Source organism: Pteropus vampyrus, unplaced genomic scaffold (genome assembly GCF_000151845.1).
Source record: "Pteropus vampyrus isolate Shadow unplaced genomic scaffold, Pvam_2.0 Scaffold420, whole genome shotgun sequence".
Lineage (NCBI taxonomy): Eukaryota > Metazoa > Chordata > Mammalia > Chiroptera > Pteropodidae > Pteropus > Pteropus vampyrus.
Window position 1 is genome coordinate 598,447 of NW_011889201.1, and position 26,555 is coordinate 625,001.

At 40.1% G+C, this 26,555-nt stretch overlaps 1 pseudogene; it reads left to right on the plus strand.

The window, feature by feature from the left end:
* The first annotated feature begins 8,559 nt into the window (after positions 1–8,559).
* LOC105306099 lies at positions 8,560–9,426 on the plus strand (annotated as a pseudogene).
* The last annotated feature ends 17,129 nt before the right edge of the window (positions 9,427–26,555 follow it).

Consider the following 26,555-nt stretch of genomic DNA (forward strand, 5'->3'; position numbering starts at 1 on the left):
TAGCATGTGCTCTTAGGATGATACTGGAGACTTGGTCTCCTGATGCTGCATCTAGATTAGTGTCATACCTGCCTCCTGTGAACCTTCCATGAAAACTGAGGTTAAAAGAACAAAGACCTATGACCCATCAGCTTGCAAAAACATTTGTATGAACCATTGTATGCATGCTTCTAAATAAATATATTTAAATAATATATCTAATGTATGTGGTACAACTTGGTTGGAGACCTGCTTACATTATAACCTGGCCTTCAAATGCATGAAGTGAATCCCTTGATTTCCCTATCTTTTTTGTTTGTTTTTGCTTTGAAACTCTTTCTAGATCATGTCACAAATAATGGCAATTTCACTGAGCAAAGGTGATAAGATTGGAGCAAGGGCTGATATTGTGGCTGGAGCTTACAGGACAGAGTTCTAGAGAGGTGGAGTTCATACAGAGGAGCTTCAGAAATCTGCATAAGATCTCCTGGAATCTCTGGCTGAATATTAAGTAGTATGGGTGCAGGACGAAAATAAATACTGTGGAGCTATGAGCTGAATTGAGATCATGGAGCATGAACAGAACAGAGAGAGATTGTTCTAGTGTAATTGGAAAGATAATTCTGAGTACTCAGTTGGTACACAAGAAAGACCATGCATTAGAGGAAGGGTTGCTATCATCACAGAGTTAAGGATATGCTAGAACCTCCATGACAAATATTTTTAAAAAGCTGCCTTCCAGGCAAAACTGACATTATTTGAAGGAAGACAGCAAAATCTAGATATTCAACAAGGCACCATCCACAATGCTTAGCATGCTAGAAAATATTATTAGACAGATATTTAAAAAGCAGAAAATGTGAAGGAAAAAAAATCAGCCAATAATTAAAACATATCAGAAAAGACAGAGGTGATGAAATTAAGAGACAAAGCTTTTCAAACAGCTATTATAAATGCAGTTAAAGATATTTAAAGGAAAATATAAATATTGTGAGGAAATAGATGGTAAGTCTCAATAGAGAAATGGAAACTAAAAAGAATCAAATTGAAATCGAAAAACTGAAAAAATACAATATTCAACATATAAAATTTAAGAGATTGCATTAACAAAAGATGAGCCACTACAAAAGAAAATATCAAGGAATTCAAAGAAACTAATCACATTGAAGCAAGCAGAGAAAAAACTTGAAAAAAGTAACTGAACAGAGCTTTAACAATATGTAGGATAATATCAAGTCTAACAACATCTTAGAGTCCTTGAAGGAAAGTGAGAGATGGGCAGAAAAAAAATGTTTTAAGAAATGTTAGCCAAAATATTTACCAATTAGATGAAAAATATAAGCTCACAGATCCAAGAAGCTCAACAGGTAGTATATAAAAAATAAATCCACACTAAGACATGTCATTAGAAATTTGCTGAAAATCAAAGATGAAAATACAATTTTAGAAACAATCAAAGAAAAAAAGACATATTACATACAGAAGAACAATAATGCAAATAAATTATGACTAACTTCTTATAAAAAAAAAAATGTGAGCCAAAAGGCAAGTAGAATGGTATCTTTAAGGTATTAACAGGAAAAAACAAAAAAAAACAAACCTATCTAGGATTCTATGTCCAGTGAAAATATCCTTCAAAACTGGAGAAATAAACCCATTAGCAGACTATCAAAAGCTAACAAAATTTATCACCAGCAGAACTTCACAAGGATGGTAGTTCTTTAGAAGGAAAATGATAACAAATAAAAATCTAAATCTACACAAGGAAATGAAGACTATTTTAAGTGGTAAGTACCATTAAATAAAGCTTCCACTCCCATTTCTAACTTCTTTAAAACATATTTACTGTTTAAAGCAAAAAATAAAAGCAATGTATTGTAGATGTTATAATATATGTGTAATTAAAATGTATGACAACAATAGCACAAAGGAGGAGAGGGGGAAAACAGAAGTATACTGTGGTAAGTTTCTCACACCCTATGTGACATGGTATAATGTTATTTGAAAGTAGACTATAATAAGTCAACAATGCATAGTTTAAACTCTCGAGCTACCACTAAATAAAGCAATTTGTTAAATGAATGAATGAAAGATTTATTCTAGGTATTAAAAGTCTACCTTTTATAGAACTGTTGACTGAATTAGATGTGTCATTTGTCTTTTCCTGAACACTTTCATTTAGTGGAATAAGACAGTGGGCAATTTTCACAAGGGCAAAGAAGGATGAATGGGGAGCAGGGTAGGATGAATTTTCTGCTTCACTGTGCCTAATACAATGCTCCAATTGTTAAAATGTCAAATTAAATTCAACCAGACAGTACCGTAAATTCCAAGGGAAACAAAATATTCCAGGAAAGTATTCCAGCCAAGACCTTAGCTGGCCTCCTGTGGTGACTTTCCATTAAGAAATAGTCCAGCTTACACTTTATGAAAGGATTAGAATTGACAAAGTGTCTTGTCTGCTAATGTAAATACTAGAAAGAAAATGAAAACTTTTTAGAATATGACTTTTCCTTCACTTTCAATGTCATTTTGAGGGACTACATCTTATATTTTCTCTTCGGATTTAGGTCTTTATTGTTTATTTTGCACGTTTTATAAGTGCTATGCAGTAGATATAGGCGAAGTACATTTTGGGTGCTAGATATTGATATTGCAGGGCAAATGGAAAGATTTATTGATTGTAGAGTGGATAAAATCTGTTACTAGGAGAAATTTCTATTCATGGCTTAACCCCCAAAGGATATATAATTCAAGAACTAATGTATTTCCACTAAGTATTATTTGCTCTTCCTTTTCACTGAAAGATAGATTAGCTGGATCATAGAGAAGAGTAGGAATGGGGGTGGGTCCCCAGTAGAACGGCTTTGAAAAGCGTGGAGTTGAGTGACATCCTCCCTCTTCCTTCTTCCTCGAAGCTTCTCCGCCCTTCCCCTAGTCTTCTGAATAGAACTCCACGGTGGGCTGTTTGGAATCAGTTTAACAGTGTGTATAATTATAATAATCATTTTGCATGCATGTAGCTCTTTTCTTCCAAAAAACTCAAGGGCAATGTTGAAAGAAAAACAACAGAGCAGAGAACCATGGTCAGCTTATAAATCAGGATTCCTTAACTTGGAGTTTGAGGAAAACCTTGGCTTTTAGGGCATCAATGAATTGCCTAAAATGGTTTGGAGAGCAAATATTTATGCATTTTTCCCAAGAAGAGCGTCCTCAGATTTATTCTTGGGGTGGAGGGAAAGAGTAGAGTCCAAAAAGAATAAAATCTAGTGTTTTAAAAGATGCATTTCTCTTTCAAAAATTAAAAAGCAACAAAAATTATTTAATCATTTGATTTGATCATTTAATCACTGAAGCTACGAGAGAGAAGAAAGAATACATCAAGTGTATATTTTCTCAATCTCACAGTGTATGGGTAAATATTATGCACCTATTTTAGAGACATTATTTAAACTTGGAGAATGCGTGTGCTTTTCTGAAAGCAAACAACCTTCAAATTTTAAAAGACGATCCAACCACAATATTTAATTCACCAAAATCCTAATTGTTTCCATTCCCTTTTCCTGCTATCGCAGATGAACAATACATGCTCCAGAGTAAAGCCAGTCCCTTCACATGTACTCTGGGCTCCATCTCATCTCTCGTATTCAAGGACATTGCTCCAGCAGCCCCTACCTCCCTGCCCCAACTCCTATACCAGAGGTGGGTAAACTATAGCCTTTAGGCCAAATACAGCTGGCTATGTTTTTCTATGGCTTGCAAGGTAAAAATGGTTTTTACATTTTAAATGTTGGGGAACAAATTTTTTTAAAAAGAATAATATTTGTGATATGTGAAAATCATATGAAACTCAAATTTCAGTGCCCACAAATGCTCGGATATAATAGCAAGTCAAACTGCTATGCAAATTTCTCAGTGTTTACTCTTAGTTTCTTTCATCCCTCCCTGTGGATGGGAAACGGAGGGTTCTTGGACTGGCATTGGTTCCTCCACTAAAATAAGGGACCCTGCTTTGGCCTCTTCTGGCCATGGTCCTCGTCAGGGACCGAGGACCCTGCAGCACAAGGAGTGGTGCTCACTGGGAGCCGGGAACCCCTGCAAATCCTGGATCCTGGGGTGACCTGCTCAGTAATTCCAAGTCCATGTCCAGTGCCCATGCAGACCTCTTCCTTAGATCTATCTTGGTCACTGTGTGTGCTTCCAGGCCACAAAGGGCACCTGTTTGTGGTGAGCCTTGGGTGGGAAGAGAAGGGGAGGGGCTGCGGGCCTGGACCTACTCTGCTTATACCATTACATTCTGGTGCAGAATTCCGAGTAGTCTGGAAAGTCAGTTGTAACGAAAGTAAATCGGTGGGAAGACAGAACCTTGCTTTTTAACAGATTATTAGCTTGATTTGTACCTTTTAAATATTTGGGCATATAGCGTCCATTTGAACTCTTCCCTTGAGCCCCATAAGTGTTCAGAGTGAGTGTATCCACATGGCTCACCCCTCAAGGCTTTGCTCAGCTCTCATCCTCTGTATTAGTTTCTGAGGGCTACCATAACAAAGTGCAATAAAACCGGATGGCTTAGAACAATAGAAATGTATCTTCTCACAGTTCTGGAGTCTCAGAGTCTAAAATCAAGGTGTTGGCCATGCTTCCTCTGAAGGTACTAGAGAGGTAGCTGTTCCAGGTCTGTCTCCTAGGTTCTAGTAGCCTCAGACTCTTCTTGGCTTGTAGATGGCTATCTTCTCCCTGTGTCTCTTCACATTGTCTTCCCTCTGTGTGTGTCAGTCTCTGTGTCCAAATTTCCCCTTTTTAGAAGGACACCAGTCATATTGGATTAGGGCCCACCCTAATCTTGTTTTAACTCAATTACCTCTGTAAAGACTCTATTTCCAAATAATGTTATATTCCGAGGAACTACAGGTTAAGACATACCTTTTTTGGAGGAGATGCAAAACTACCCATAATACCTTCTCAGTGAGAGCTCCCCGGATGACTTTATTTATACTACACCCTGCTTTCCTTACCTCTAGCTCCCATATCCCCAAACCCTCTTACTCTGATCTATTTTCTCTTTTCCATTACAATTATCACTTTCTAAAATGCTTTAAAATTAACTTCTACATTCTATTTACTATTTATTACTGTCTCTTCTTATGAGAATATAAGTGTTCTGAGGGCATGGGTCTGTCTAGAATAGCACTTGTCTCATAACAAGCACTCAGTGAACATCGTAGGATAAATGATTTGACCCACCTATCTTTGAGGGTAAGAAATGGTACCTCTTGTCTCTGGTAGGAATAATGAAGTAGTGACCACACCTGAACAGTTATGGCTACAGAGAGAAGTGAAGAAGGAGATCAAGGCTGTACCTAATATGCTAAAATGTCTAAAATTTTGTTTGGGTAAATTCTACCACCCCTAAAACACTACACGTATCTAAAATCTTTAAATTATGGCAAGTTCATGCAAATGAGTCTGCACATCTAGATAAAACCTTTTAATTAAAGAAATAAAGAAAAAAGAAAGAAAGATATAAGAGAGAGAGGAAAGAACTGAGTTCCAATCTATAAACATCAAAGAGTTTGAAGAAAGCTCAGAAGTCAAGAGTTATTCCAGACCTTCTCATGTCTTTATAAAAAAGCTAAAATCAATACTTTACACTAATCCCTATGAAGACCATGAATACAACCAGATGGCTCTAAAGATGTAGTAAAATATAAATGATGAGTGCCGTTTTTCAACCACCAGATTGGCTGAAATTTAAAGATTTGATAATATTTGGTGCTGGTGAAGTTTGAGGGAATAGGAACATTTTGCTGGGAGTGGAACTTTGAGGGCCATTTGGCCATATCCAGGAGAGAAAATAGACATTCTTCTCCTTGAAACAATTTTACTTATTGCATATGTGCAAAAAAACATGTAACAGAGATATTCCTTAGCAATATTGCTTGTAATAGCAGAAAAAGAGAAAACAACCAAAATGGCCATCAACAGGGATTTAAAAAATGTGAATAAATTGTAGTGCATCTGTACCAGCGGTTTTCAATTCTGACTGCTCCCTAAACACACTTGGGAAGTTTTTAAGAAGACCCATGCTGATCTTCAACCCAAATACAGTAAAATCCTTATTGCCAGGTATGGAATCTAATCTGTGCATCATAAAAGAAATAAAAAAGCCAGAGTTAAGAAACCCTGATCTATGTCATGGAACTCTCTATACTGTGTTTAAACAGAGTTGAGTTGAGATATATGTGATAACATGGATAGATCTCTAAGATATATTGTTGATTGAAAAAAAGCAAGTCATAGAAAGTTAGTTACAGTATAATATGTTTTATGTAAACATACAGTGGTAGGCAGTCTCTAAAATGGTCCCCAATGATCTCTGCCTCTGACAATCTCCTCTCCTTAAACAGAACCCCCTCCCTTTGAGTTATTGACTCAATTAATGAATAAAATATAGGGGGAAGTGATGGGATGTCACTTTTGAGATTCGGTTACAAAAGACTGTGGCTTTCATATTGGGTGCTCTCTCTTTCTCTCTTGATTTCTTGCTCTGGGGAATCCAGCTCCCATGTCATGAGGCAGCCCTGTGGAGGGATAGAGTTTATGGCAAGGGAATAGGGGTCTGTCAACAACCACATGAATGGGCTTGGATGTAGGTTTTTCCCCCAAGTATGGCCTGCAGATGACACTAGCTTGACTGCAAACTACTTTGACTGTCACTTAATGAGAAAGCCCAAGCCAGGAGTATTTGCTAACCTCTTTCCTATATTCCTGACCCAGAGACTGGGAGATATATATATCTCTTTTATTTGTTTTAACTGCTAGGTTTGGGTAATTTGTTGCATAGCTATAGACAAGTAATACACACACAAGAATCTGTGTATTTTCAATGGTTCCAGATATATGTGTATAAAGACAGAGAAAAGAGTTTGAAAGGTACAGACAAAAATGATAGCAGTTACCTCAGGGGAGTTGTGGGTCTGGATGTTTTTTCCAAGAAGTGGTCAAAGAAGTGTTAGCTTTATCTGCACAGTTTCAGTTTCAGTTACTGGGAGAATACATTCATGGATTGGTCTAATTAAAAATTAATAAGAAAAGATGTAGTAAATTGTGGCTTTCCTCAGAAGAGTCAGCCAGCTTTTGATTGCTATGCATTGCAGATGAGAATCCGTGTTTATGGTGCCTCCAGAATGATTTCAAAAGCTTTCCACTTGCCTCCCTTCTCTTGGTGAAACATTTACGAGTGAGTTGTATTTTTGGTTCATAGCCAGTTTCATCATCATAGTCCATGCCACAGTCCAGAACCATTTGGGAAAAGTAGGTTGAAGAAAGAAATAGAGGTCAAATTAATGAAGAGAAAATGTGCTCTTGGGGAATGGAAATATGGTTGCGGAGGAAGTCCTGAGATTTCGAGAGTTTGTATGAATTCTTCTATCATTGTGGCATCAACAACTAAGATAAATAATAAGCAGTCATACTTCTTAGAATCCTAGAATGCCAGCCAAGTAAGGGAAACTACTTTAACCAGGGCCAATGAGGGTAGTTCTTTACTCAGCTAATTGGGGAAGAGCCAGAAGTTCATTAGAAAAATCCTAATTTGTGATTCCCAACAAGAACAACATCATAGTGACTGACTTTCATTGAACTCATACTGTGCATCAGGCATGTGTGCTATACTCAAACCTCACAACTCAATATTATGAGGTTGATATTATTATTACCTGAACTTTTTAGAATAGTTCACTGAAAAGCATACAAGTGAGATGATAATTTGCCCAAGGTCACCCAGCCAGAAGTGGGGGAAGCTAAGATGTAGACCTTAGGCAGCTGAACTCCAGAATCTAGACTCTCATGACTATTTTGTATACTCTGTCAGTCTATTTTCTCTATGCCTTGTGGCCTTCCCTTATCGACTTCTTAGTTATACATGGTGGATTTAAAACATTGTCTGCAAACTCCTTGATACTCCTCTTGAGAGGTTGCTCTGTTTCCTCCTTTGAATCCAGAAGGCCTCTGACTGTGACAAGTGTAATGCTAATGTGACTTCTGAGGCTAGGTCACTAAAGGCAATAGAGATTCTGCCTGGTTCTCTTGGTACACTTATTTTGGAATGCAGCCTTTATGCTGTGAGAAAATCCAGGCCATGTGTAGGTAATCTGGTCAACATTCCTACTCAGTTCTCGGCAGCTAGCTAGCATCTACTACTAGACATGTGAGTAAGGAAGTTTTAGGAATGATTCCGAGCCTAGCTACTATTTGACTGAAACAACATGAGAGACCCTCACCAAAGCCCAGATGACCCCCAGAGGCATAAGATAATAATAAAATAACTGGTGTTTAAAGCCACAAGTTTTGGGGTGATTAGTTACACAGCATTAGATAAACAGACCTATATATTCAGCAAGGCGAGAACCAGGCATGGTCCATGCATGGAAAGTTTAGCCAATAGGGAATATTCAAAAGAGAATTAATAGAAGAAAATCTCACCCATCCACCTTATCAATCTTCTGGCCACTGTTCAGAGATAAAACTAAAAATCTGGCTTACCTAGGTGTCACTTTGAACCCTTGATTAACAAATAGCATGAAAGGAGATGCAAGCATTGAAAGGAGACCCCTATTGCTCTTTTTTATGGAGCCACAGAGGTGGTCGGCTGCTTCAGGATGCTTCAGCTCTTTCCCGGCCACTGGCAGCCAGAAGCTCATTGAAGTGGATGATGAAAGCAAACTTCATACCTTTTATGAGAACTGTATGGCCACAGAAGTTGCTGCTGATGCTTTGGGTGAAGAATGGAAGGGTTATGTGGTTTGAATCCGTGGCGGGAATGACAAACAAGATTTCTCCATGAAGTAGGGTGTCTTGACCCTACTTCTGCTACTGAATAAGGGGCATCCCTGTTATAGACCAAGGAGGACTGGTGAAAGAAAGCACAAATCTGTTTGGGGTTGCCTCGTGGATGCCAGTCTGAGTGTTCTCAACTTGGTCATTGTGAAAAAAGGAGAGAAAGATATTCCTGGTCTCACTGATACTACTGTGCCTCGTAGCCTGGGGCCCGAAAGAGCTGGCAGAATCCGCAAACTTTTCAATCTCTCTAAAGAAGATGATGACCACCAATACATTGTGAGAAAGCCCCTACACAAAGTAGATAAGAAATCTAGGACCAAAGCACCCAAGATTCAGTATCTTGTTACTCCATGTGTTCTGCAACATATTGCTCTGAAGAAAGAGTGTCGGCATATTGCTCTGAAGAAAGAGTGTGCTAAGAAAAATAAGGAAGAGGCTGCAGAATATGCTAAACTTTTGGCCAAGAGAATGAAGGAGGCCACAGAGAAAAGCCAGGAACAGATTGCCAAGAGATGTAGACTTTCCTCCCTGAGAGTTTCTACTTCTAAGTTTGAGTCCAGTCAAAAATGAGATTTTGTAAGAAAAAAAAAAAAAAAAAAAAAAAAAAAAAAAAAAAAAAAAAAAAAAGAAAAGAAAAGAAAGAAAAAGAAAGAAAGACCCCTATTAAGTACATTTTGCTCAACAACATTTGACAAGTTGACTTACTTCTTATGAGTAAATGACTTGGCAGTTCTTAGATTATGGACCCATACTTTACTGGTGTTATATAAAAAAACAGGCAATAAAAAAATTATTTAAGAGGCACCTTTGGTGCAAGCTTTAGTGTATACCCATTCCCCCATACTCAGGAATCTTATCCAGAGTGATACAGGAGAAAGTGGTAGGTTGCATGGCCAGAGAGCAGTAGTATAGAACCTGAAGTTGGGAGTTTGAGGCCACTCTGAGTCCAGCATTTTAGGTCTTATGCAAGGGTCCTACTCAAATGACTGCAGATTAGGTTTTATAATTTAGGGTAGTGATTCTCAACTGAGGCTGCACATTAAAATTACCTGGGGAGCTTTTCAAAAACTGTGATTACCTGGACTTCACACCATAATGAGGGAATGGGAATCCTTGGGGAAAGAGCCTAGACATTTTGTGTTTTTTTTATCTCGACGCTCCCAGCAAATGATTTTTATGTGCTGCCACTGGAAGCTCAAAATAAGGGTATCCTTCTCACAGAGTTAGGCATTCTATCTGTCATTTTGAGAGCTCAACAGGCAGCAAGAAACAGAATGGCAGATGTAGCAATGAAAGGGATCCTAGAAACACAAACCCTTTATGTAGACCCTTTGAGGAGTCCAACGGAGTGTAGCATGGCTATGCTAAATTAGAAACAGGTATTTCTATCTACTTAACAGGAACTATGCCAATTCTTGGGTCACTGCCAATAATACGGAAGACACAAGAGCAATATCCCTATCAGGGTGCCTCAGTCAGAGAGTTTAATGAACAGGACTTCTCTTTGATTAAGAGAAAATAAAAAGGAAGTCTAGCCTGCGTGCCATTGGAGGAAGGGAAATAAAATGGTAAAACACTGCTATTCTGTTGCCAACAGCAGCGGGCAATCACTGGGCACCCACCAGTGCCAGTACTGTTATGACTCGGCATATAATAGCCAGGCTTGTGGCCCTGACCAACACGCAGTGATGTCTGTGGCCCTGGGCCAAGGAGTGAAGGCCGGGGATCTGTCTGTAAGTGTTCTCCATCTGCCCCTCACTCAGTGTGACTCAGCACATACCTGGGTGCCTCCCTTTGGCACTCTCCCGGGCCTGTGCACCCCAGAGAGCACCCTTTACTCAGAACCTCCCTCCTTTTATTCCTGCATGGCATGCTCACCGGTTCTGTGCTGCTTTCTACAGGGAACAGCTGTCAATCTGGAAAGAAAAGGGCTTTGGAGTCAGGTGTTCCTATATTCAAATCATAGCGGAGCCACTTCCTAAACTGTAAAATTTTGGAAAAGTCATTCAACCTCACTGAGTATGTTTCCTCCTCTGCCAACTGGAGACAATATCATCATAACAACCCTGCTAGATAAGCACTAGGTGAAATAATGTATGAAAATCAACATGGGCAGGATTCAAAAGTAGTTTGGGTTTAATCTAAGGACTTCGTGACTAATCAAAATAGGCTTTTCCTCTCCTAAAACATTTGCATTTTAAAAGACACTAAGTGGGAGGTAGATGGGGTAAAAGGGGTCAAATATATGGCAACATTAAATAATTAAATAAATTAGAAAAAGAAGAAAAGAAAAGAAACTAAGAGTTCACTCAAAATATCGACAGAATTTTATTAGAAGAACGAGCCTTCTGGAGGCTCTCAAATCATACCACATGGCTGGGGTTTCTCTAAGTGGAGACTGTGAACACCTGCTGTAGAATGACCCAGAGAGCCTTGCAAGGGGTGGGGACAGGGAAGTGGAATTTTATTCCAACTCCTGTAAGGATTGTGATGCAGAATGCGTCTGAGAAGATCCCTACTCTTTCTAGAGATAAGATAGATTCCACTGAGGAGATTTCTGTTTAAACCTGTCCTGGCTTCATGAACCTACTTGGTAAAACAAAAACGAAAGTGATTTCCCAAAAGTTTTTCACATATGTGAAACATTTCCTCGCAAAGGTGGTTTCTCATACATTTAAGAAAACTTTCAGAGCCACACTGCCTCCTTTTGAATGGAGAATTAGAAAACAGTTTCAGAGAACATTTACTATGCATCATGTCTCTAAAAATTCCTCTAGCCCTTTATTTTCTTCTTATCCAATGATGAAAAAGGTCAACAACAGTCTAAAAGCAAAGGGTTGAGAAACACACGCTTTAAAAATAGGGATACAAATAAAAGAGAAAGCTCCCTGTTTCTAATTGTCTTCTCTTCTCTCTCTCTGGGCATTTCAGTGTGTTTCTCTCCAAAGTCAAGCTCCCTTTTCTGAGTCCATCTTGTCTTTTGTCTGGGGCATTTATTTTCACTATGGCTGAAGGGTCACGTTGCCATGAGCCAGCACTGACAGGGGCTTGTGGTTTAGTGCAGGAGAATCTAGGGTTCCTAGGGTTCATTTACATAGGTTCCTTTTTGGTTCTAGAGAAGTCTGGAAAGAGGAATTGGCAGCTGTTGCCAAGTCACATGGGTGCCTGAACTCATACTCTCCTGGAAGATGCCACAATGTCTATTGGGCAACCTTTCGGAAGGACACTTTGAGGGATGGATCAGTCAGGATCTTCTGAGTAGAGAGCCGAACCCTAATTCAGTCTGGTGTAGGCAATGAGGGAAGAGGACTCAGGCAGCTGGGCAGGATCTGGGGATAGTTCCCAAATTCTAAGGCAGATATGCAGCAGGCAGGCCCTCAGGGTCAGAGCTGGTGTGCCCTGTGTCCAGGTCCTTTCTCTCTCCTTACTGACTGCGTTTGCTTTCTTCATTTTCTCAGACTGCCATTTCAAAAGCTTCCTCCACGTCATGGGAAGACGGCACTGCTGCTCTTGCCTGCCACAGCCACTGCTCATCATCTGTATCTCACAGCATCTTCAGTTTATCTCAGGGAAGGACTCTGACTGATCCTTCCTAGTTTCTGTCACTACTCTTTGGATCAATCACCATTGCTGGTTGGGATAGGGCACTAGGATGGGCCAGGGCTGACTCACATGCCCACTTCTGGCCCAGGAGGTTGAGTCAAACTCCAGAAGAAGGGCATTGTTAACACTTGCTAGACCAGTGAGAAACAAAAACTATGACTGTTCACTACAGGGGCAGGAGAGCTTTCCCAGAGGCAAGTGAACTGGCCTCAGGACAGCAAGGGGGAGGGAGAGGTGGCAGCTGAGAATACATGTGATGAACTTGCTCCTACAACTGTGCTGGGCTTTGGAAAGATTTCTTAAGAGAACTATCCACGGCATGACTTCCATAGAGGGCTTGAAAAGAGAGAAAGCTGGGAGATTTATGACTGAGTCCTGTCAATTATTTTTAAGGGGGAATATATTAAATATCCTAAATGCCTAACAATGGGGGAATGGTTAGGTAAATTATAACAAATATTCATAATAGACCATGTTCAAGAAGTTTTAATGACAGTAAAATAGTTACACAATAATGTTAAAGATGAGAGCCAAGACACAAAAATCTATGTACTCTGTGGGCTTAACCATGTACCTCCCACCCTGAAAAAATGTAAACAAAAAATATGCCTGTTAATCATGGTTGCTTTTGAGCTGTAGAATTATGGCCCCTTCACCTCTTTATTTCTTCATGCTTTTATTTATTTATTTATTTATTTATTTATTTATTTATTTATTTACTTACTTACTTACTTACTTACTTTATGTCTTCTACAGTGAGCATGTGGTACTTGGAAACAAAAAATAATCATCATAACATCATCAACAAAATTTAACCACAGAGATTTAAGTATCACTAGAAGAGATTAAAAAAACAAATGAACAAATAAACAAACAATTCCCAGAATCCAGGGAGACCAGCTCCTGAGAAGTGGTGTGGGGAAACATTAGTAAAAATAGAAAGAAGCAAAGAAGAGAGAATCCTGAAAAATGAAAATCCTACTCTTTCTTTTGAAAATAATGTTTTCTGAGTAGCTTTATATAGATGATCTTCTTTAACTGTTTCCAATAACTCTAAGATATTAGTACAATTATTTGCCCCATCTTTTAGATGAGGAAACTGAGGTTTGGTGAGGTTAACTGACTTGTCCAAATCATACAGACAGCAAAGTCAAAGAGCTGTGTTGGAATCTTGCTCTTTATACTGCAGCAAAAGGAAGTGTGGGTCAAGGTTCTATTTCTTAGCTAACACACTGAGATCTTAAAGGAAGGGAGAAAAAAATGTCAATTTCCCTCCAGTTAACACGAAAGGATCTGTGTGTCCCCAAAACCCCAGTAAGAGTGTAAACCAGTTATGGAGTCCTTGAAATATAAATCAGAGTTTATATTCCCAGAGAAGGGTATGACCCAAGGTACAAATATACCATAGTCAGGCAGAATTTGTTTTAGATTAGAGAGACATCTGTGAGAACATCGCATCCAGTTTATGGCTTTCACAGATGAGGCCACTGAGGCCCAGAGAGGGTAAGTGACATGCCCAAGTTCACACAGCAAGTGAGTGTTGTTACTGATGACAGTCAAGACTTGTCACTGGCAAAGAAGTGCTCTTTGGGGGCCATCATGTGGTAGTATGTCATTTGCTATAAAAAGAAGCAAGCACCTCAGTTGGAAGGAAGCATCTATGCCTGTCTCCTAGAAACACATCACTGAGAAAGATCTAGAGCTAGGAGGAACTGATTTGGTAAGGACTTCTGGATATAGTGTTAGAAAATCCATTATGTTTAATCACTATTCAAAAACTATATGTGACTCAAAAGCATTTTTATGAAAAAGTAAGAAGAGCCTTTACATGTTTTTCATACCCATATATATTTAAAACATGTATTTCATTTCTGTTACACTGGGCCTTAGGTTGCCAAGGAGACAGTTATTGGCAGAACTAAGCTGTTGCTGAGTAATTGTCTGTCCTCATTGAGGTTCAGAGAGAGAACTCCTCAGAATCTCCATAGGGTTTGTGAAGAGTCTGCCTTTGTCCACAGCAAAGAGGACAAAGAGAAGTGAGGAGCTGGCAAGATACTTACATAAGAGGTGGGTGTGCAAGATGGAGTCTTCTCTCCTACCACCTACAACGGAACCAGCAGCAGTCACTGCCATTGCCAACTTCTGTCCCCCACCTGACCAATACAAGAAAATGAAAATGGTGGTAGTGGGTGACCACTACCACCATTTTCATTTTCTTGCTCAAGCATTTTCTCTGGTAGCCAGAGGTCTCCTGACTGCCCATGGCAGTGCAGAAGTGCCAGAAAGTATTGGGAGCAGCCCTCCACCAATGAGTGATGGAGGAATAGTTCCAGTGGTGCTCTCCATTGCCACTCCATGTTCCAGGAGGATTCAGTTCTGCCCACCCATATGGTTGCTTGCTCATATACCCTTTATTGGCTTCCTTCCCTTCCTGGTTTACTCTATTCTCCTTCCAGTGCTTCCTGGGATCATCTCTTAAATAAACTTTCATTCAGATTCTAGTCTCAAATCTACTCCTAAGGCAACCAAACTGAGATGGTCACATTGTGAAAAAAACCTGAGTGGGTGAGCAGGAGCTAGGGGCAGTGTTTCCCATATCCTGTTCTGTTCTATCCTCGTGTGTAAAAGACTATTCTATAAAAAGGGATTTCCCAAACTCTTCCTCTCTTTTTCGTCAAGTGCATTATAGACCAGATTAGCCTAAACACAAATAGCTGCATGCTCGGAATGACAATTTCCCTCCAGTAAACATAAAAGGATTTGAGTGGCTCCAAAACCCTGGTGAGAGCGTGAACCAGCTACAGGGTCCTTGAAATGTAACTCAGAGTTTATACTCCCAGAGAAGGGTATGACCCAAGACAGAAAACACCACAGTCAGGCAGAATTTGTTTTAGATTAGAGAGACAGTTGTGAGAACATCGCATCCAGTTTATCACTCAAATAGCTACAGCTCAGCTTCAACTTGGGCCTGCCTGGCTTCTCTAGCTAAAAGAACAGAAGAGAATTGAGTAGAGAGAAGAAAGCCTCCTAACCTTCTAACGTCTCCTGTCTGGACCTTTCCAGTTCAACTTCCCTCTGGTTTAAAGAGTCGCAAATTCCAGCTGAGATATATCATAGTCTGACATCCATTTGGTGCATTAAATAATTCTGGATACCTTTCAGGTGCTCAACTAATATTCTTGGTTATGCAGAAAAGAACTTTGAGATATGGACATCTCTGCCCCTTCCATTCTGCAAAGGGACAAGATCTTAAGGTTCCTAGAAAGTACTAAATCTGGTACCATTGGTGTCACATAGGAACAGGAACCACCCACCACTCTCCTCAAACGTACAGATTGTCCACTTTCCCTCTAGGCTTTCACTCAATTCTACCTTAGAGAATATAGAAGGCATCAGAATTTAAACTGTTGTTTTTCTCTAGTTCATTTCAAAATCTACTGATTAGCTAATAGTATGAAAGTTTTCTCCATTGTCACAAAAAGTTGTGCATTGTAAATAATAATACAGTGATGTTACAACTGCTCTCAGATAGCAGCAGTCTAAAAATGTCCCAACCTTTCTGGGTTGTTAAAATGAAGACCCTTTCCTTTGCTTTCCCTTAAAGTTTCTAATGCAGGAATTGTCCTGCCAAGTACTAGTGAGAATTACATTGACGCTAGCCATCTTTTTTTCACTGGCAGCATCATTTTTTTTCTGCAGGGAGGGAGAAAGAGGCAGTTTTCTCAGCTTGCTGATCAATTTGCACAAAATTACCAAGGTTAAACAAACATAACAGTGTGAGAATATGTTTACCATTAGACTCAATACAACTTCTGGGTGTGTAAGTAAAGGCTAAGGAGCAGACAGACAGACCTGAATTCAAGTTCTAGCCTCTCTACTACCCAGCTGAGGGACCTGGGGCAAGTTATTGTACCTCTCTAAGCTTTGGTTTCATCATAGAGTTATTGTGGAGATTAAAAGAAGATAATATATAAGAAGTGCTAAGCTCAGTGCCTGAGTATAGTAACAATTTCTTGCAAATTGATTACATCTCATTTCATCATCTTTAAGTAAATACAGCACCACCCCAAACAAGAAAGCAGGAAGGGTGTTGTGAACATCAACATTTGTTTGCCTATCACTTTTTCCTCCTCCTTTTGGGGACCCAATTCTTATTTTCCCAATGGATAACCTTTTATATGTGTTGAGTAGGGTCTGTCACCTTTCTTCTCTTCAGTCATAAAGGAATAAGTCTCAGGCTTCGCTGAACCTTCAACCCTGCTCTGACCACAATGGTAGGTGCAGGAATGGGTACATGATTAAGCTGCCTCTATTCTAACTCCTTCCTGGAAGTTTTTTATGGTCAGAGATATCATAAAAGATTCTTTCAGGGCTGAACTTACAGAGTGTGAATTTTATGCATATAGTAGCTGTCTTTCCTGCTGTACTTGTCAGAAATTGCTCAGAAAAGCAAAACTTTTAGAAGATATGTATTATTGAGATCTATCACAGAGGTTTAAACTTTTGCCATTGTTACAACTGGTTAAACAGTCTATGTGAGGCTGATCTTTCTGTGTACAGGAACCTAAAGTTTTCAGGGAAGGCTAGTGAAAAGGAAAGATGGACATGAAGTGGAGAAAGCCAGAATGAACTGAAATCTGTGAGGATGGATGAAAATTCATGGGGAGAGACCAGGACCCACATTGGTGTTTCCCCACCTCCAAGCAACCCACTTTAGTGATGGAGAAGAAGCTGGAATCCTTCATCATGGAGCTGAACATGCACTTGGCCCAGGGGTCAGAGAGGGTAAAGGAAGATCCAATAGACTTTGCAGATGCTGTGAGTTCCTCCTACATGATGAGGGAACAGACAAGTGACAACATGAACAAACCATGACAGCACCTCATGGTCTGCACTGGCCTTCCAAGCATAAAAAGAAATATGATTGCTGCTTTATTTCCACTTCCAAATCTCATACAAAATGTCTCTGTGGCTCATACTAACCTGGAACCATACAGAGAAGTGAATTCTGGGAAATGTCATTCCAGCTTAGTTAAATGGACAGAACAAATCTACCACATTGGCTATATGACGAGAGGGATGGAGAGAGAGAGAGCAAGAGCCCTGATGAGGTCATCAGAGACTCTGGATCCAGCCAGGTCTGAAGCTATAACTATCCCTAGAATTTCCAGTTATGTGAACTATTTAGCTTATGCTCGTTTAAAATGGGTTCCTGTCTTTTGAAAATGAAAGTGGCCTGATGACTGATACAATTAGCTAGTTCAGCATCCAACAATAATTCAGCTCAGGAATTGTAACAGAATTCCAGTCAAGACCAAATCTTTGGCATGGCAATTAGGAATAAACCAAAAAGCTCTTGCGCAATAGGGAACGACTGGTATTCAGCACTGTCAGTTTTGATGGGTAAAGATTCACGGATAAATATTTTGCTAAGAATTGGCAAAAAGACTTATCTACAAAAACACTGTGCAGGTGTAATCTTTTAAGAGATAAGATGACATAAAGTAGGAAGCCAAAAGGATACCCAGATAGGACCTCACACGTGGGGGACCCCCTGAGCCAGGCCCCCAAACTTCAAAATTTTATTTTTGTTTTTGCAAGTCAAGAGATCTCATCTGGTCAGTGTGCAAATAGTTGATTAACTTTGGAAAATAGGGGTTCTGACTTCACCATGCCCTCAATAGATGGGTAAATGAACCAGTAAAAATTAATTTACAAAAGGTGGTATTTTTTTCCCCAGTAACTGGAATCTTTGCACCTTTCTTACAAGCAGGAACAACCCACCACCCCCCTCAAACATACAAATTGCCCACACTCTAGATTTTCATTTAATTCTACCTTAGATAATATGGAAAGCATCAGAATTTAAATCTTTGTTTTCTCTAGTTCATTTCAAAATCTACTGATGAACTAACAATATGAAAGTTTTATCCATTGTCACAAAAGTTGCAAAATATAAACACTTAATAATACAGTGATGTTACAACCGCTGTCAGATGCAGCAAGTTTCTTTGTCAGCTCTCTAGGACACATTTTCCCAGACACAGTTCACCAAGGATATCATATGAAGACAGAATGCTTACTTGGAAAGCATGGAATGGTTTGAGGGAGATTTTGCCCAAGACCTGCACTAGCTTGGTAAATGACCCTTCTTATTCTCCAAAAGTAGACAAAATGCTTGTAAGTATCTCAAGACTACGAGTCTTTTCTTAAAAGTCTATTCTCAAAAACACACTTTGATTGTCCCAGTTATAGATTACCTCTTAGTATTAAATATATAGGTATTCAACCTCATTATTAAGAATAGGGTTTTAAAAAATTAGGTATTGAAAAAAATTCCTTTTTTCTCCCTCTCCTTCTAAAGGAAAACAGTTTCCCTACTCACAATACTTCTGACACAAAATGTGTGGATTTCTCCAAGTACTTCTCCAATTCTCTGCAGACACCAACTTGGTGTCCTATGATTTAATTCAATTCTAACACTAACTACCAGGAATTAGCATAGATCCCATAGGTTAAGGGCTCAGTCCCTCAAGACTGCCCCTGACTTCAGATACCAGTCTCAAGTAGTGGGTCCTCAGGTTACCCACAACAGCTGCTTGACTTGGCTACAAATGAGGAGTTCTCACAACTCCCTCTTTGGGTTCAATAATTTGCTATAACATCCCACAGAACACAGGTAAATACTTTAGTTACGTTTACTAGTTTATCGTAAAGGATACGATAAAGGATACAGATGACCAGCCAGGTGAAGAGGTATATTGGCAAGGTCTGGAAGGTTCCTGAGCACAGAAGCTTCTGTCCCTGTGGAGTTTGGGTGTGCCATCCTTATGGCACTTGGATGTGTTGCCAACCCAGAAACTCTCTGAACCCTCCAGTTTAGGAATTTTTGTGGAGGCTTTATCACATAGGCATGACAGATAATGAACTCAAGCTCTAGTCCTTCTCCCCTCCAGGAGGATGTGGGATGGGACTGAAATTTCCAAACCTCTAATCATGGTTTGGTCTTTCCGGTGACCAGCTCTCACCCTGAAGCTATCCAGGAGCCCACCAAGAGTCACCTTATTAGAACAAAAGATGATCCTATCACCCAGGAAGTTCCAAGGGTTTTAGAAGCTCCATGTCAGGAACTGGGGTCAAAGACCAAATATTAGAACAAAAGATGCTCCTAGCACCTTTATTGCTTAGGATATTACATAGATGTCATGAGCTCTGTGTCAGGAACCAGAAACAAAGGCCAAAAATATATTTCTTATTATATCACAGTATCACACACTCTAAACCTTTAGGTACTCAGCAGTGTGCACCTTTGAATGGGGAACAAATAAGCATATAAGACAGCCATTCTCTCAAGGAGCTCAAAGAATCACCCTCCTCATTCTAGACACTATTCTGTTCATGCAACCAGAAATCCCAGTATTTTTTTGGAAGGCCACTACATATTGAGCCTTCATCTAACAAAGTCTCGACATTTTATTCTTCTTCCACATGTATTAAGCCAACTACTCCCTCTCTCAATTCTTTCTTTCGGTGGATGTTAAAAATTTTTAACTTCTTTCCTTCCAATTTCAAACGTAATAAATGCAACATATAGAAAATTTAAAACAGTTTGCAAAAAAATATTTTAACTACATTTATTCTCAAGTATTGACTGTCTCAAGCCCCGAGGCTCCTGCCCACCAAGTGCAGGAAGAGGCTCAAGCCTTATAATGGGATGGATCTTAGATTCATCACTACTCTTTGTTTTCAGTCTTTCCTTCCTCGTACAAGCTACCTTCATTTCTCACCAGGCAGCTATGGTTGCTTTGTAACTGGTCTTGTTGCTTCTAATTTTGTGTGTCTTCACAGCAGCCAGAATGTCACTTAAAATATGAATCAGATCACTTGCTCCCTTTTAAAGGCCCCAATTATTCTCCAGCACAGCTAGAATATAACCCAACACCTCACATGGTCTACAAGACCTCACCTTTATGTCTTTCGTCCCCACATCATTCACCACATTCCAGCTTCTTGGAGCTTTTCTCTGACCCTAAAGTATGCCTAGCTGGTCCCCCATCAGGTTTTTAAGGAGGGAATGCTCTGACCCCTCTCCTGGCTGGCTCCTTCTCCACCAGCAGGTCTCAGATTAATTGACACCACTCCTGAGAAAGCCCTCCCTGTCCATCTAGCTCAGAAGTCTCTTCCTGACCTCTTCTCTACTTGTTTATGCCCCATTTTCTACTTATTTTTCATTGTTGCACTTACCAATAGCTGAAAATATATTGTTTGTTTCTGAACATATTGGCTGCACCTCCCCCCAACCCCAAGAATTCTCTGAGGGTGAGATGTTGAGAAACCCCATAGAAGAGTTGTTCTGTAGTTTCCTTCTGACCTAGGGGTGGGAAAAGGGCCCTAACCAGGCTTCGCTGCTTTCCTTTAGCCCCAGTCTCATCTTCGTAGATAGTTGTCTTCTTCATTAAACTCTCCTCCATTGCCCCAGTGAGTGGGCCATCTCTTCCCTCCCAGGTGCCTGACTCAGGTTTTAACTCGACTTTTGCGACAAGGAAAGAGGTAACTGTATGATGATGATGCTGAATTGTCAAAGGCCAGTGCCTGGCATCATGTAGGCACAGGCATTTTGAGCTAATGTATCTCTAAAAATTAAGCGCTGAGTTAGGTCCTTTATTTACAGCTCATTTTACAAATGTGAATTAAAGTATGCCAGTCTTATGACACAGTCAAATTCATTATCTCCACTTGATGGCTTAGATAGTTAAATACTTCAGTGAATAAACTTAGAATTCATTAAGTCTCATTTTCTCATAATTCACATATTTGGTATTTACTCTCTTCCCTGGCAGTTTTCAAACATGAAAATTAATCCTGGCTGTAAAATTTATAAATGCATTTTTCTAATATATCTTTAATTTTAAGAAATTGGCTCATATGATTGGAGAGGTTCAAGTCCAAAGCCTGCAGGGTAGGCCAGAAGGCTAGAAACCCAGGGAAAAATTGTGGTCCAGGTCCAAAGATATTCTGCTGGCATAATTCCTTCTTGCTTGAGGAGGTCAGTCTTTGTTCTAGTAAGTCCTTCAACTGATTGGATGAGGCCTACCTACATTGTGGAGGACAAACTGTTTTACTCAAAGTCTAATAATTTAAATGTTAATCTCATCCAAAAGAACACCTTCACAGAAACATCCTGAATAATCGTTGATCAACTATCTGAGCACTGTGGTCCAGCCAAGTTGACACTTAAAATTAACCATCACAACCACTGTTATGGATTGAATTACATCCCCTCCCCTAAAAGATATGCTAAAGTCCTAATCCCTAGTACCTCAGAATGTGATCTTTTTTGGATATAGGATTATTGCAGGTAAAATTAATTAAGATAAAGTTCTCAAGAGTACTTCAAGAGTAGGATCTTAATTCAATATCATGTCCTTATAAGAAGAGGAGAGACAGAGGGTAACTGGCTATGTAAAAACATAGAGACACAGGAAGAATGTCTATGAAGATGGAGTCAGAGATAGGAGTTATGGTGCCACAAGTCCAGGAATATATGAGTCCATCAGAAACTAGAAGAGGCAAGGAAGGATCCACCCCTGAAGGCTTCAGAGGGAGCATAGCCCTGCCTTACCTTGATTTTGGACTTCCAGCCTCCAGGACTATGGAAGAATAGATTTCTATGTTTTAAGCCACCCAGCTTGTGGTATTTTGTTATGGCAGCCCTAGTAAACTAATAAAACCACTGTGCAATGGGCTTCTCAACAACACTGTCTTTAGGGAGTCTACATTCTTGGAGAGAGGAGGGGCAGACAATAATCATAAAACATGAGGATCATATGAGTCGTAAAAGATTCTTTCAGTGCTAAGTTTGTAGGGGTGAGAATTTTATGCATATGGTGGCCACCTTTCCTGCTGTATTGATCAAGGTTTGCTTAGAAAAGCAGAATCTTTAGAAGATATATATTATCAGGGATATGTTTTAAGAGTTTGATCTTTTGCCATTGGAGGAGCTGGCTATAGAGTCTACATGAGGCTATTGTTTCTGTGTCTTGTACAGGAACCTAAAATCTTCAGGGCAGGTCATTGAGAAGAAATGATGGATATAAAGTGGGGGAAGCAAAGAGAACTGAAATCTGCAAGGTAAGTATCTTGGCAGAGGTCAGACAGTGAGGTGATGGCAGAATAACTCAAGGTCACCTGACTTCCTATTTAGAGTAGTTCCCATTACTACATCATATCTTTTTTTTAGAAGTCTAGCAATTTTTTTTCTTCTAAAAGAAACCTTGAAAGCTTCAACGGATATGTAGGATCTAGTGTCAACTACTTAATGAGCTCTAGTTAAAAAAGTGATCCTTTTCTAGAAGAAAATATAGCCAAATGTGTTTAGTAACTATTTTATAGTTAGAGGACATAGAGTATTCAAAATATTTTTCCAACTTTGCTAAGTTCTCCAAATTTCCTATAATAACCATGTTTTAAAAATAATAATTATCAATATAAATAAAATAAGAATGTTTTAAAAATAGAACTGCCATATGATCGCCAATTCCACTTCTGGGTATTTATCTGAAGAAAACAAAACATTAATTTGAAAAGATATATGTACACCTATGTTCATTGCATTATTTACAATAGCCAAGTCATGGAAACAACTTAAGTGATATCAGTGGATGAAAGGATAAAGAAGTTTTTATATATATGGAATATTTTCAGCCATAAAAAAATAATGAAATCTTGCCATTTGTGATGACATGGATGGACCTTGAGGGCATTGTGCTAAGTGAAATAAGTCAGACAGAGAAAGACGTATCATTTGAAAGACATACCTAAAAAATATAAACATAAGTATATATATTAAATCAAGATCATTGATACGGAATAGATTAGTGGCTGCAGAGGTGAGGGGTGGAGGGTGGGAGAAATGGGTGAATTTTTAGTCTAAATAAACTGAATTTCAAAAAAACGTGTGTTAAATGAAACATAAAACGAAATTATTCTTTATGAGAAAAAAGAAAAATCTCGGTACACATCTGAACTGGTATCTCTTCTCAAGTGGGACCAATGTGAACTTGCTAGCTGGGAGGCATGCAAAGAAAATATAATTTAAGTGGTTTTAGAATTTGAGGAAGATCTGAATCCATGTTTTGAAATGGCATGTCTGACTTTTGGCCCCTACCTAACCATTAGCTCTTTCACCCCTATCCCTCGACCTCAACTTTATATAACAATATGCATGGCATGGTTAGGACCAGATAATTCCTAGCCTAAGAAGTATAGCAGCCTTAGATCCATAATTTGGTTGGTTTAGCATTAGGTTAATCATGCTGCTGATTTCTGAGTCAATTCACGTACTGATGCTAGTAACCAAGTTACTAAGTAACAAACACTTATCCCTCTGCATCCTTCCCGGATTTATTCAACTCGATTTATTCCCCCAAAACCTGTGTTCTTCGCCAACCAGTTGTCGCGGAGATCAGGCTCTTGGCTTTCCTGCAGGGAAGAATTCGAGGCCCTACCGAGGAGGCCAAGTAAGCAGTAGACTTATTAGAAAGGAAGGGTAGTATGCTCTCAAGGTAGGAGGACAGGCAGGCTCTGAGGAGAGCAGCTGCTGGGAAGAAAGGTGGGATTTGGCAATTTATCACACATAAAATTAAAGGGTGGAATATTCAATGCTTAGGAGTGGTGTCCTGGGCGTTCCTAGGCGGGTCCTTTTTGACCACTCCCTTATACGGGAGGGGGTATTTTCCCCCTTCTTTGGCTCTCTCGGACGTTATGGTGACACAGGGGGTGGGGGGTGGGGGATGGAGATTTTATTAGGCTGCCTTGCTAATAGTATCGTAATCAGCCAAAGGTCACCTGAAGTGGTAACGTGGCTCGCGATTCCCCACCAGCCGCCTGGGGCTAGTTCAGGTTGGTCAGGTTCCGGTATTTTCTTAAAGGCTGGTGAAACACCCCTTTCCTCTTCCCCTCTTCCCCCACCGCCGCCACAGTCCTATTCTTCCTGCTTACTGTAACACACTCATTGAATCAACATTTACTGAGTTCCTACTATGTGCCAGATACTGTGCTAGGCAATGGGATGCAGAGATGGAAATGGCAGGATCCTGGTCCTCCAAGGGTTCACAGATTAATCATCAGCTGTTCCTAAGCTGTCATCACATAGTAGTTAAGAGTCTGGGCTTGGGAGTCAGGCTGCCTGGGTTGAAATTCTGGCTTCACTTCTTACTGGCCATTGTGACTTTGGGCAATCTAATCAGTTTTTCTAGGTGTCATCTGTAAATTGTAGACAATGATGTTGACAGTAAAAATAGCTAAAATTTATTGTGTCTTTACTAGGTGCTAGGCACTGGGTTCTTTTACTTGGATTGCTTCCTTTAAGTCTTACCATTTCCCTGAGAAGCAGGTACTTTTATCATCCCATTTGACACATAAGGAACTTAGGTTTAGGAGGTTCAATTACTTACTAGCAAAGGTGAGCATTGGTGGTGAGCAACTGCTAAAGATACCTATGTGTTACACATGAGTAGTCCTAGGCCCAGCCTCCCATGGCCACCTACCTGATCCTTGGCTCTGAGTTCCAGAAGACATACTGAGAACCAATGCAAACTACAAAAATCCAAAGCAAACTACAAAACATGGTGGCCAGGGCATGTAAATCACACATGTGCCTCCTGCCTGGAGGAATGACAACTTCCCTGTGATTACTGCACTGTGAAAATGTTAGCCTTCAAAAGGATTTCCTCCTTTCCCATTCTGTTAGCACTCACACAGAGGCCTATTAGCAGTGCTTGAGCCTGTCTGGATGCTGGCAAAGCCATGAAAAGAACCCACTCCCCCGAGTAGTGCTGACCTTATGTTTAAGCTCTAGAGACTGTGACAAGTGCAAAAAGAAGAAGAGACAGTAGTAGGAAAAAGTCAGAATTCTGCACAGCAAGGCTGACCCCCCCCTCACCTTTGGCTACAGAAGCAATTACTGTGTAGCCACGTCTGTACACCAGGACCATTGGAGCGGTGCCATAGAAGTGTGGGGCGCCGGCTGGAGCTGGTCTGAGGATTCTTGGTTACCAGTCGGTGACAAGATAAGTACAGAACTGAGAGGACACTATTAGAAATTTGTATTGTGATCTAACACTGCTGAGACAGCTGCATGTGATCATTGGACCCCTCAGTGACTGTGGCATAGACAAGTCTGAGTGTTGTTGAACTTGGCCTTCTGGAGTGAGTGGCCTGAGCTGTGTATTACTCATTCTTGAACTGTGAGAGTGTGACAGCACGTTGGAGAAGTTATTAATATGTCTCTATGGTCACTAAGTTACCGTGTTTCTCTGAGCCTCAGTTTCCCTGTTTGTAAACTGGTGAACCTAGGGACTTTTGGAAGATAGAGTGAGATAGTATATTTCAAGTGTTTAGCATAGTAGCTGACAAAGGATATGCACTCAATGCAAGTGAGCCCTTGTCACTTGGTCATGGTAGACGAATAGAGCTTTCGGCTTGGCTTGGAGCAAAGTGTCTCAACACCACAGATGCCTGAGTAAGTGAGCCCAGTCCTCCAGACTTGACCCAAAGCAAGGCAACAATATTTCCAAGTGTAAGACAGAGGGCCTGGTCACTGGCCAGGAGATGAAGATGGCAAAGCTTATCCCCTGCACTAGGAACAAGTGAATTGATGGTGAAGGAAAGCCTTCGGTCTTCAAATACTCTAAAAGCCAATGATAAAATTTAAAATAATGGGGGAGCCGACGGCAAACTGATGATGGGGCTAGGGGCCAGGAATGAAGTATCTCCGATCTGAGAGCAAAAAGAGAGCCCTGGGTGGCAATCCTCAGAAGGATGCCTGTCAAGTGTCCAGGTGAAGGCATTTGGGAGGCTGTGATTTGGCAGAGAGCCTGCCTCCTGGGCCAGTCACCCCACTGATGTGGGAGAAACATGTAGGAAATGAGGCTGTCAAAGGATTAAGACCTGGACCCCAGCACCATGCTGCTCTATTCATTCGGCCAGGGAAATCATATTTTATAGCATTGATTTCAGCTTCATTTTTTAATGGACAGACAACACAGTTTGGCAAAAGGTATGGACTGAATGCTTATGTTTGCTCCAAATTCATATGCTGAAGCCCTGACCCACAATGTGATAGTATTGGG